Source organism: Urocitellus parryii, chromosome 14 (genome assembly GCF_045843805.1).
Source record: "Urocitellus parryii isolate mUroPar1 chromosome 14, mUroPar1.hap1, whole genome shotgun sequence".
Classification (NCBI taxonomy): Eukaryota; Metazoa; Chordata; class Mammalia; order Rodentia; family Sciuridae; genus Urocitellus; species Urocitellus parryii.
The window spans coordinates 48587008-48599110 of record NC_135544.1 but is presented as its reverse complement, the minus strand read 5'-3'; the positions used below and the strand labels follow the sequence as shown (position 1 = coordinate 48599110).

The window sequence follows — 12103 nt, the reverse complement described above, 5'->3', positions numbered from 1 at the left end:
ATTTAGAGTCTTGAGTTGGGAAGATTATCCTTGATTTCCGGGAGAGGTTCAATCTTATCAAATAGATCCTTAACGGAGGACTGGTCCTGGCTGAGGTCAGAGTCAGGCGATGCGACCCCAGAAGAAGGGTCAGAAAGATTTGGCACACCTGGAATTCCAGTGACTTGGGAAGCTGAGGCAGGAGGATCCAAAGTACCAGGCCAGCCTCCGCAATTTAGTGAGACCCTCAGTAACATAGTGAGACCCTGGCTCAAAACAAAAAAAAAAATAAAAGGGCTAGGAATGTAGTTTGGTGGTAGATCACCTCTGGGTTCAAGCCCCACTACCCCCCACCAAAAAAGGAGAGAGATTCTGAAGATGGAAGGGACTATGAGCCGTGGGACGTGATGGTGTCAAGAAGATGGCAAAGGAGACGAAATGCCTCTCCAGACCTCAGGCTGCAGGAAGAGACTTCCCTACCAGCTTCATTTTGAACTTTTAACCTGTAGAAGAGTAAGGTTAAAAATGGGATTATTTTAAGTCAATAAGTTTGTGGCAATTTGCTAGTAGTGATAGAAAACAAATACAGATACAAAAAATATACCTATATACATACATGGAGAGAGGTAAAATTGAATAAATGGACAGAGGGAGAGAATTAGGAAAGATCCTTTGCTGATCATATGCAGATCCACCAGGAGGAGACCTCGCCACACTGTTGACTCCTTAGTCAGGGGAACTTCCAGTTTGCTCCATTCCAAGGGGTTTTTCTCCCAGCATAGAAAACCCTTCCTCTACAGAGAGGCTCAAGGTAAACTTGTGAAGCGGCTGGTCACTTAGCTATTCTCTTTCAGTTTGGACCTTGCAGGTCACCCCAAGGTCCAGCAGCCCTCTCACTGTGGGACTGTGGTGTGCGCATGGCAGTTCCCTAAGGTCTCCTGGGACTCCCAAGGCAGCTCCCCCGGGCTAAACCACCAGCCAGCTTCCTGCCAGACAGAGCCTGCCTGCTCCCTCTATGTAGATTCAGCGGGTGACCCAGGAAGTTGGCAGCCCACCCTGGGCTCTTCCTCTGCTTTACCTCCTGTCTCCCTCCCCTCTCATTTCCCTCTGGTTCATTCAAGCATTCATGTGTTTGTATGGTCATTGTGATCATTTATTAATCTCTTATGGAATATCAGTTATTATACCAAAAAAACAAAATTGAATCCTGTCTTTCTAGAAACTCAATCATTGTTCAAGAAGGGGCTTGGGAGGGGGACTCTATTAGGATTAAAAGTGTCTGGGAGCAAAAGCAGATCTTTCCTACCTGCCATTAGCCACTATTGGGTAGCCACTCAGTGGCAGGGGAATGGGGGGTGGGAGAGAAACTTGTCCAGAGGAGATATTTGACCTTGAAGTAGAGAGAAGAGCATGTGTCTCACAAAGGGGAGTCAAGTACAAGGACAGGGCAGTGTGGCAGGTCCTCAAATGGCCCTCAGGAGCAAGTGCAGAGGCAGGAGGCAGGTCTGGCAACGTGTGGTAGGATTCTTTCCTCCAGAGGTTTCCAGGCCACCCCAGGGAGTTAGGACTTACTTCATGGCCAGTGGGGATTATAGTCAACCCTCAGAACCTGTGGCTTCCTCATCTGTCAATTCAGCCAGCTGCAGAGTGTGGTGTGTAGTTGGGTCAAGGAAGGTTGTGTCTGTACTGAATGCATACTGAATTCTTGTTTCTTGTCATTGTTCCCTGAACCATGCAGTGTAACAAGAGTTTACAAACAGCACTGACATTGTGTCAGGTGTTATGAGCAATCAGAGATGATGTAAAGGACTCAGGAGAATGTGCACAGTTTATAGGCAAATACTTTGTCACTTTACGTAAGGACTTGAGCGTGGATGTTGGTATACTTGAGGGGTCCTGGAACTAATTCCCCATGACGGTGGCTAAGGGTTTTATTCATGTCCCAATACGGCTAAGTTGGTGCTTTTGTAAGATCTCTTTGATAGCTATGTTGGGATTGTGGAAAGCAAAGGAGAGATTATGGAGTGAATTCCAGGCAGAGCTGGTGAGCTACCAAGGGAAACTGCAGAAAGCAGACCCTAGAAACCCTGCTGAGTGGGCCTGATGAACCCCAGGGCTCCTGTGTGCCTCTAAGGAGGGCTGTGACTTCTGGCAGAAGCCCAAGAGGAGGAGGTAGACAGTCCTGGGTAGCAATCCTGTCCTGCTGGTAGCCACAATGCAATCACCCTGGAGCCTCAGTTTCCTCCTGGGGAAAATGAGGGTGACAGGGTCTGCCTTCCCAGGGCGGGGGTGGGCTCAATGGCATCACACATGGGAAAGCCCCCACCGGGCGGCCCAGATGTGGCAAGTGAGTTCCAGTTTTCTAATTTGCACATGTTCCTGAGAAGAGACTTCTAGCAAGGTTTCTTTCCCTGGCGGCGCTAGCCCGCTGGCAGCCCGATTGCCTTGTGCATCTGTGTTTCTGTGTGCCCGTGACTCTTCCCTGTGCTCACCCACGTCTGGGCTCCTCCCCGCTGCGAAGTGGAGGCTCCCTTCACTGCAGTTAGCTTGATATTTAGCACAGCGCCAGAGAGCCCAGATCTCAGAATCCCTGCTGAACGCTCTCATTTATAGGCTGGTGGGGAGGGAAGTCAGTGGGTGGCAGACGAGGCGTGGAAAAAACAGTGTATTTCCCATTAGAAGATGCTTCCTGCCATCTTTCTTAGAAAGCCCTTCCTGGTACGTCAGTGCCTTGGCCGGGGCTAAGCTCCCACCAGGAGCCAAGCAGCAGATGACCCTGGCACAGGCTCCTGCAGATGATGCCTCAGCCCGCATACAGTTCCTTGGTGCTCAGCAACATGGATCCGATCTGAACGTTTATTTTCCCGATTGAGATATCATACTGCAGGGGTTTGGGGATCTTCATGTTATCCTTTCTGTAAGGATAATGTCTCAAATTTTTTTTTTTCCAATAAAGAGTCTGACTTGGAGTCATCCAGGAAATTGAGGGTAGGGATTGAGGCAAAGAGAGATTTGAGCTCCCAGGGTACTAAATGGGGTGACAGGGAGGGGACAGTGGCAATTGGAAGAGTTCTCTGCTGCCCTAGGAATCATCTCTGAGCCCCACACAGCATGTGGCCAGTGCCTTGGACATGGAAGGTGTTTTTAAAAAGCTGGATGAGCTTAGGATAGATTTGGCTTATTTACTTAAGTGGTAAAGAAAATGGAGTGGCGATGGAAAAATAGGTTCGGGAACCCCACAGTGTTGGGAATAGAGCAGGGTGAAAAAGGTCCCACCTGTGTGTTTGGGGTGTACCTAAAGTTCATCAGGCTTGGAAGTTAACAGGTTCAACCTTATGGATTTCCAGATGCCTGTCACTCCTCCTCCCTACCCATGGACACAACAACATAGGAACAGTAAATTTGAAAACATGGAGCGCATCATTCCTAGAGAGACGACTAGCAGGGCTTGCTCTGGCTTGCAGACACACATAGGGAACTCTGCTAGAAAAACCACCCATTGGGCTTGCTCTGCTGGGGCGTGTAAACCCAGCCTTCCAAACTTGGTCTTGAAAATCACAGCATCCTGATGACATCCTCTGGCCGTCTTTTGACTTGGCATTTGTAAAGGTTGCATGGAGCAATATGGTATGAACCCAAGTGAAAAAGCTATTGTGCTTCATTTCTGGTGTGGTGGCTTGTTTTTCTCGAGGCATTTCTGGGCTCAGCTCAGTGGGTTGGGCTGCATGCTGGTGGCTGGATCTGTGAGGGCCACCAGGAAGCCTGTTATGCAGCCAAGGGTGTCTTCAGTGGTGTCTGCTGCAGACGCAGGAGCTGGCCAAAGGCTTTGGTGGAGCCTTCAGGCATGCAGCAGGCGGGTGGGCTCCCAGCACCATCAGGTCCTTGGGGGCCTTTCATTTAAGAGAATTTCCACCCTCGGTTTTCTTCCTCTGATTCCTAGACCAATTGAGATTCATCAGAAGTAGCCTGGAAAAGCTTGCACCCTGGCAGAAAGAACAGAGACCACCCCTCCTCGTCCTTAGATGAACTTTCTGAAGGGGTGAAGACATGGCAAGATTACTAAGACCTCTTTGTTTTGACTTTATCAGCTTCCAAAGTATTCTTTTGGTTTAGAGATTTGTTTTCACTGATCAGAGCTGCTTTAATTCTCATGCATAGCAACTTGATTTGAGTATGCAAAGGTTTGACAATAAGTTCCTGTATAAATGGGTTATGATTGCCTAGGGAAAATGCCTGTTCCCACCAGGAACAGTAGGATCCTGGGGACCTTGAGTTCTCCTTTCCAGAGCCATTTGTATGGTAGAATGAATCTTCAGACGCTGGGTGAAGGCCTCATGCGGAAAGACCCAAGACACACAGCCCCACGGAGGTAGGTAACTATCTAATAGCCTCCCACACTGATCCTCATCAACTGTTGTGCTCTCTGGGCCACCCACATTTTTAAGTGGAAGTTCAGTGGGTTCTCAAGAAACCAGTTGCTATGGTTCAGACATCCCCACCAAAACTCATGTTGAAATTTAATCACCATCATTGGTGTTAAGAATGGGACTGAGTGGATCATTAAAAGGTGAGTGGGTCATTAGGGTTCTGCCTTCATGAGTGGATGAGTCCACTAATTCATACATTGAGCCATTCATAGATTAGTGGATGGATGGGTGATTGCTTGCCCTGACGTGTCATGTGATGCCAGCCAGCATGTCATTACCCAGGAGGTAGGTCCTCCTCCGATGCCAACAGAAGCCAGCGCCCTACTGCTGGACTCCCAAAAGCATGAGCTAAATACATTTATCTGCTTTATAAATTATCCAGTGTGCGGTATTCAGTTCTGGCCATAGAAAATGGACCAAGACACCAGCCCTGTCCTTGCTGGCTGTTGCTAGAACTTCTTCACTACACAGCGCAGAGGAAGAGGCAACAACCCAGGTCAGACGGAAGGAAGAACTGGGAAACCAGCTCTCAGGAATATTCTTGGCTTTTTCTTTTCCTCATAGCAATTAAAATGATTTTTTAACAAAAGATATAGCTTTTTGCAAGACATGGACTTTTTGATGGAGTGAAGAACTTATTTTGTAAATTACATTAAATCTCCCTAGGCCTGGTTTACTCTCCTGAGAAATGGCAGTGGTTTAGGTGGAGGATAGGCCAACATTTGCCCCATGATGATAGAGAGAGGAAACACCGTGAAGAACTAATGAGAACAAGATGGCGACCTGGAGGTTCAAACTAACACAGAAGGATGAAAAACTAATTTTAAGGATCATCAAGAATACAGAAAACCCATTAAGATTTGAATACTGAGGGAACCAACAAATAATTGGTTTATACATTGAAGTTTCAACAGGAGTTCTCGCAAACAATATCTCTAGGAAACATTCTAGTTAGATATAATCTTCAAGGTACAAAACTGGACCTCTTGAATCATTTTTAAAATCTATAGTTCCACAGCCAGGCAGCGGTATACGCTTGTAATCTCAGTGGCTCGGGAGGCTGAGGCAGGAGGATTGCTAGTTCAAAACCAGCCTCAGCAAAAAGTGAGGCACTGAGCAACTCAATGAGACCTTGTCTCTAAATAAAATAGAGACATATAGGGCTGAGGATGTGGCTCTGGGGTCGAAGGCCCCTGAGTTCAATGCTTGGTACCAAACACACACACACACACACACACACACACACACACACACACTTCCACAAGTGTAGGCAGGCTCTTCTTCTATTGACCAAAAATACTGACTTGAATTCAAGGGAGCTGATCTCTCTTAGGACGTTGAGTCCTGGGTAGAATGATAGTAAGACCTTGTTCTCTAGGAGAGTAAGTGGTTCTGTTGGAAAGATAGGGAGTAAAACAAACCGCTTGAAATGTTATCTATGTTGGTCAGCTCGGGCTGCTCCGAGGGCCCAGTGGCTCACACAGGGACACTTATCTTCTGACTGTTCCGGAGGCAGGGTGGTGTTCTAGCGAGGACCCTCTTCTGGTCTGCCGATGGCAGCTGTCTCTCCATTACTCACCCCCGTTTTCTTCAAGGCGTGGCCGTAGAGAGAGAGAGTACGTCAGCTCTCCAGTGTCTCTTTTTATGAAAAAAACATGTCCCACCCTCATGATCTCATTTAATCCTAATTAACCTCCCACAGGTCCACTCTCCAAATACTATTCCCTTGGGGGTTAGGGCTTCAACATTTGGGGTGCAGGGACCAGAATCTTCAGTCCATCAGGGTATGGAAGCTCACAGTCCATCAGGGTATGGAAGCTGTGGGAGAGTACCTGAAGTGCAAATTCAGCAAATTTCTGAAAGAGCTCAAAGGCAGGTGAGATCTCTTGGTACGGAAAGGTGCTATGGAAGCCACTGAGTCTGAGCTGCATTCCCAAGAAGCAGTTGGGATTCAGCTGAGGAAAGAAGTTCAGGAATGCATCTTAGGAAAGACAGAGCAGATGCTTCCGGGAGAGCACAAGGTATTTTAGGGATGTTGGGACCATGGATAGAGGATGGGGGAGGGATGGTCAGTGGGACGGGGAAGAAGTGTCATGTGGAGCAGAAGTGGGAGCTAAGGAAGGAGAGGCAAGCTGGACTGGAGTTGGAAGGAACCTGCAAGGCCAGGTGGGGGAAGAGACCACATGTAGGTAGTCCCGGAAGACGGCTCCATGGCCAGGGCTATGCAGAATAGACAAGGGGACCACAGGAGACAGGAGCCTGCTGAGGAGGCTGCAGCAGAATCCCCAACCCTGAGGGAACCGGAGCCTGAACCAGGATCTTGGATCTTGCTATTATTTTTGCCATGTTGCAGGTGGCCGTCGCTGGCTTCCTTCTGTCTCCCAGAGTTGAAGGTGTTGCTCAATCTGGTGGAGTGTGAAGAAGTCCAAGGGCTTTTTCGAAATCCTTGTCCTATTTGGACTAAGAAAGCCAGAGGACAGTAGAAAGAGCACCAGAAAGAAGCCTCAAGCCCAGAGAGACCATGAGCAAACACCTCAAGGTGTTAGAATCAGCCACAGCTTGATCTGTGGTGGAATGAGAGAGATTCCTATGGGGTCACACATGGAAGCGTTTGTTGGTGGAAATCTGACTATTAGGAAGCATGAAGACACCTCGTCCTTCCACGCCTTCTCTCCCACACAGGGAGCGTGAACCAGAAAAATCACAGGGCCTTGGGTTGGTTTCGTAAGATTCACTTTTCCACTAAAAAACCCCCAAAACTAAAACAACAACAAAACCAACACTCACTTTCTATCCAAACAAGATATCACTGGATGTAATTCTCTGGAAATCATTTCACAATTCCCATTGCTACGCCAAATGCTCCTAAAGTAGATGGCTCTTCCTCTCCAGAGAGCACGGGTAAAGGAATTTCATTCTATTTGGCAAAGAAAGTTAGACACGTCCTTTTTAGGTGAAAGAGGGCTTGACTAAGCCATATTAGCCCAATTCCTCACACTGTTTGTAAGCCAAGTAAAAAATTCAAACCAACAGTATCTGCCTTGTTTTTTTTTTTTTTTTTCCCATCCCTGTTTATCATTTCAGTGCCCTAAATACAGTAAAGACACCATGATCCCTGACACGGAAGCTGCTGGTCCCTGTAGGGTGACCTGTGGTCAAGTGAGCCCCAGACAGGAAGCTGGCTGATAAGCCATTGGTCCAGAACTTGGATACGCCCCTGAACAGTATCTACTGGAAACATTCTATTATAAGGTTTGTGTCAAGTCCTGTTCAGAATGACGCTGAATGTGGGAGGGTCTGGAGGCACATTCAGGGTTGGGGCGGGGAGCAATCACACATTCTGGAACTTTCCATCTCTCATGGGTCTAAAATAAACCTTAAAACTAGACAGAGGGCCTCCTCTGGTCTTGAGTGAGATAAATGTGGCACAGGATATGAAGGTTGAAGCTCCTAATGAAAAATAATGATATTATCTTAAATTCACAGGGCACCCTGCAACATACAGAAATCTCCTCATTTGATGCGACAGGAACAAGGCAGGTATCATTCATTCCACTCTGTAGACGGAGACCCAGACATTCTGGAAGGTTCCGTGTCACATGCAGGTCACAGAACTCATAAGTGGCACAGCCAGAATGCAATTCCAAGTCTTCTGACTCCCATCCATGATACTTTCTGAAAGTTTTTTCTTATAAAGAAGCCTCTGTAAAATGAACCTATTTCCTTCTCTGAGTAAATGACCTGTAGCATAACAGTTGTAACAGTCACTTATAAGAAATGTTTTACCTGATTTTTATGCAGTTGGCAATCATCATTTGTGATTCAAGCCAAAGTTAACCAGATTTTCTAATACTTCCACAGGGGAAGAACTTTGGGCTCCATTGTAAGCCAAGCTCCTCTTTAGAGTTCTACTTTTTAGCAAAATCTACCTTTCCACTCCCACCTCTCCACCTCAAACTTGCAAAATATACCTGAAACTGTTTTTAAATAATGTGGAGACTCATTCTCATGCCCCTCTCCCCTAGATCCCAGACTCCAGAGGAGGAAGGAGCTGGTAAGGAGAATGTGGAGCTGTGTCTCCAATTTCTCTTACAGAATTCATGGGACTTGTTTCTCTTACTAGTTCTGTGCAGAGAGCTCTGCTTTATGTCCTGGACACATATGCTCCAGCAGTTTATTCTCCAGAATAAACTCCAACCCAAACAAGTCATAGATATTCTGAGGTTGTCACAATGACATTTTGGAGGTGGTCTCTGTTTTGTTTTAAATGGACAGCTGCAAGAACCTCACGCAGTCTTCACATCAGTCCCCAACCTCTGCACCAGATTCCATTGCCCACCCTCCATGCTGTTTTATTTTGTGTCAAGCACAAAATTTTGTATAACAGCATAAATACATACACATGTGCACATGTACATATCTAAAATTTTAGAAGACAAAAGCTAATAAACATTCCTAAGAGTTTTGGGGAATGCAAAGGAAATTCTTTATGGTATCAGTGATCAACAGAGCAGGATAAGAGCTGGAGACCATTGGGTCCTATGTTCCTTGATGTTTTCTTCTCCATCCTCTTTGACAAATGCAAAGATCTCATCACCTGTTTCCATGTTAATTAAAAAAAATGATCACCACTAAAATAAAATTTAATTTAAAAAGTCAAAGCAATAGTTCAAAGCTCTGCTTTGTTTCCTGACCTTATATTACCCGCTACCAATTTGTGATATACTTTTCAGAATAACAAAATTTCTTGTTCAACCACAACTTTGTATGGTAGAGGAAATCCTCAAGAGAAGCCAAGTGACTCTACGGGCAACGTGACCTCACAGGAACCTTAGTTGGGGGATCAGAGCTCTGAATTTTAGGTATAGATGCTCACTTTGGCCTGTATGACTTTCTCAAGGCCTTAGCTTTCTCATCCATTAACCAGATATTTTTTATAGGCTCTATTTTACTTCTTTCCATAAGAATGCACCAAGATCAAGCTAGATAATAGATAAAAACTATTCAAAGGTAGAGGAGAACTGTACATATGTAGTAAAGGGATGCATACTGATACCCTAATAAAGCAATGGATGAACCGATTATTGCTTCAATAGAGCAGTTGTCGTACATTCGATTTTGGAGGCTTCCCCAAGCCTGTTGCTGGTTGCTCATCTCCAAGGCTCTCCTGATTCCTTCCTATGCAGCCAGCGGTTTTAAAGCTGCCAAAACAGCACATTCTCTTCTCAAAGATCTCCTAAATTCCTCAGCAGAAGATAAGGAAGTTAGAAGCTGGAAAAATGTCCCTTGATGAAAGCCCACATATTTGATGTGTGACCCTGGGTGGCATTGCTTGAGGCCCAGGTGATTTAGGCCCACAGAGAGCTTGACAATGTTCCCCTTCCTAATCTAGAATCCCAAGTGGCCTGGGGGGCTTCAGAAGAGAAGCAAAGCAGGAACAGCAGGAGGACCAGCAGGATGCAGAGTTGCAGGACTAGTTTTCAGGCTGTGGCAAGAGCTTCCTGCAGACATGGCTTCTCAGGTGCCCACTTCTAGGAGGATGTGAACCCCAGAGAGCTTGCCTCCCACTGCAGCCTGCTTTAGAGACATCCCAATGGCCAAATTCAAGATGAACTGGAATAAAGCAAGAATGCTAGAATCTATGCTGAGATACAATCGTCCTTCAGTATCCATGGGGGATTGGTTCCAGGATGCCCACAGATATCAGAATCTGCAGTGTTTAAGTCCCTTTATATTTGCATATAACCTAAATACCTGCTCCCAGACATTTTAAACACATCTCTAGATCCAATGCAATGTAAATTATAAGAAAATAATTGTTATTCTGTATTGTTTAGGGAACAATGACAAGAGAAAGAGTATGCACATGTTTAATATAGATTCGAGGTTTCTTTTTTTTTAATATTTTCCATCCAAGGTTGGTTGAATCTGTGATTGCAGAACCCACAGATATGGGGGGGGGCCAACTATGAATAAGCAAATGAATAATTAAATAAGTGAGGGAGAACAAAGCCCTTTCTTAGTACAAAATTCCGTCTAGCAAATGTAAAAGGGCTGAGAGAAATTGATCATCATTTGGCAAACATAATGGTGATTGTTGTCACAGGTGAGAATCAAAATCAAGGTAGGTTAAACTTAATAGACAAAGGTTTAATGGGAACATAGTATTTATATGCTGTCAAAGTATCTGCCCATAAGGCTTTTATTAGGTACAGAAGGAAAAATGGTAACTTTACTATGGAGAAACCTTGTGGATATTATTTCCTTAATAAGGGGTCAAAGTTAACATCACCTGGAAGGGGGAAAATTGACCTCATGTGCTTCCTAATATGATGCCCTGACAAGGACAGGTCACTTCTGTGACATTGGTTCCCTAAACAATGGAAATCAGAAGGAAACACCAGGAACCCGAAATAGAGAAAAACTATACAAAATAACGGATCAGTATTCCTTTTGGCGGGGTGGCTGGGTACCGGTGATTGAACTGAGGGGCACTCAATTGCTGAGCCGCATCCCCAGCTAGATTTTGTATTTTGTTTTGAGACAGGGCCACACTGAATTGCTTAGTGTCTTGCTTTTTCTGAGGCTGGCTTTGAACTTGCGGTTCTCCTACCTCAGCCTCCTCCAAAGCCGTTGGGATTGCAGGCGTGCGCCACTGTGCCAGGCCTGATCAGTACTCTTTGGCAATATCAAGATCACGAACATCAAAGAAAGTTTGAGGAACTGTTCCATATCAAGGTTGATGAAGAAGAAATGACAACAAAATGCAATCTGTGAGCCTTGAGTGGATCTTGGGTCAGAAAAAGTGAAACTAGGGAGATTCTAGCAGATTCCGGCGTTATTTACACCAGTGTTAATTTTACTGGGATCATTGTACTGCGGTTATGTAACATGTTGACATTTGAGGAATCTGGGTTATAGTAGAATTCTCTGAACTACTTTTGCAATGTTTATTTAAATATGGAATTCCTTCAAAATGTAAAGTAAAAAAATGTAATTAACAAAAATACTTGTGAGACTCTTCAAGGTAAGGAGAGATACCTGGGGGCCGGGAGTGGGAGGGAGGTGTTTGTAAGGTGTGGAAGACCGAAGTCTACAGGTAGAAGCTGATACCTGTTATTGCTGGGTAAATATCACACGGTATGTCTACGTGAACTTCATTAGATTATTTTGGGCTTCAGTGGAATTGTGCACATAAAATGCCATTGTCATCTTCGTTGCTACCATCATGGCTCTCATAGGCTGGTGATGCCTAGGTATGCTCTGGTGGCACAGAGGTTATTCTTGGAAATGTCCACCTCTGCACATACTTTCCTCTCAGTTCAATTCTTAGGCAACTCTGCCACAATTTGTTAGGAAATAAAAAGTAGGATTTACATGCATTTTTAAAATAAATGGATCCTTAAACATGGAGAATCCCAGAATTAGAGGATTAATTTGACTTCACTGAATCTTGAATGGAGGAAGTGCTAAGTGAGCAGAGGAACACCTGAATCAGTAGTGACAAGAGGAGAGATGTATGCCACAAAACGAGGGTGACTTGAAGGACACCCAGTTGTTCTCCCCTAAGCATGCTTCTCTAACATGCTCATGCTCAAGGAGTTGGCACCACTCTGCAGAACCCAGCACTGCACTGTGTCTGCTGTCTGTGGTCGACCTTTCAGGGGGAACATGCAATTTAATTTGGAAAGTAAAAG

The 12103-nt window shown here is 45.3% G+C and overlaps 1 protein-coding gene across 1 annotated transcript in view; it reads left to right on the top strand.

Moving 5' to 3' along the window:
• The window catches only part of LOC144250108 (chromaffin granule amine transporter-like), a 236043-nt gene extending 228535 nt beyond the window's left edge, over positions 1 to 7508 (top strand). Inside the window, exon 10 of the mRNA XM_077792530.1 lies at positions 7491 to 7508. The gene's annotated coding sequence lies outside the window, so the exon portion shown is untranslated. The remainder of the gene's footprint in view (positions 1 to 7490) is intronic.
• The last annotated feature ends 4595 nt before the right edge of the window (positions 7509 to 12103 follow it).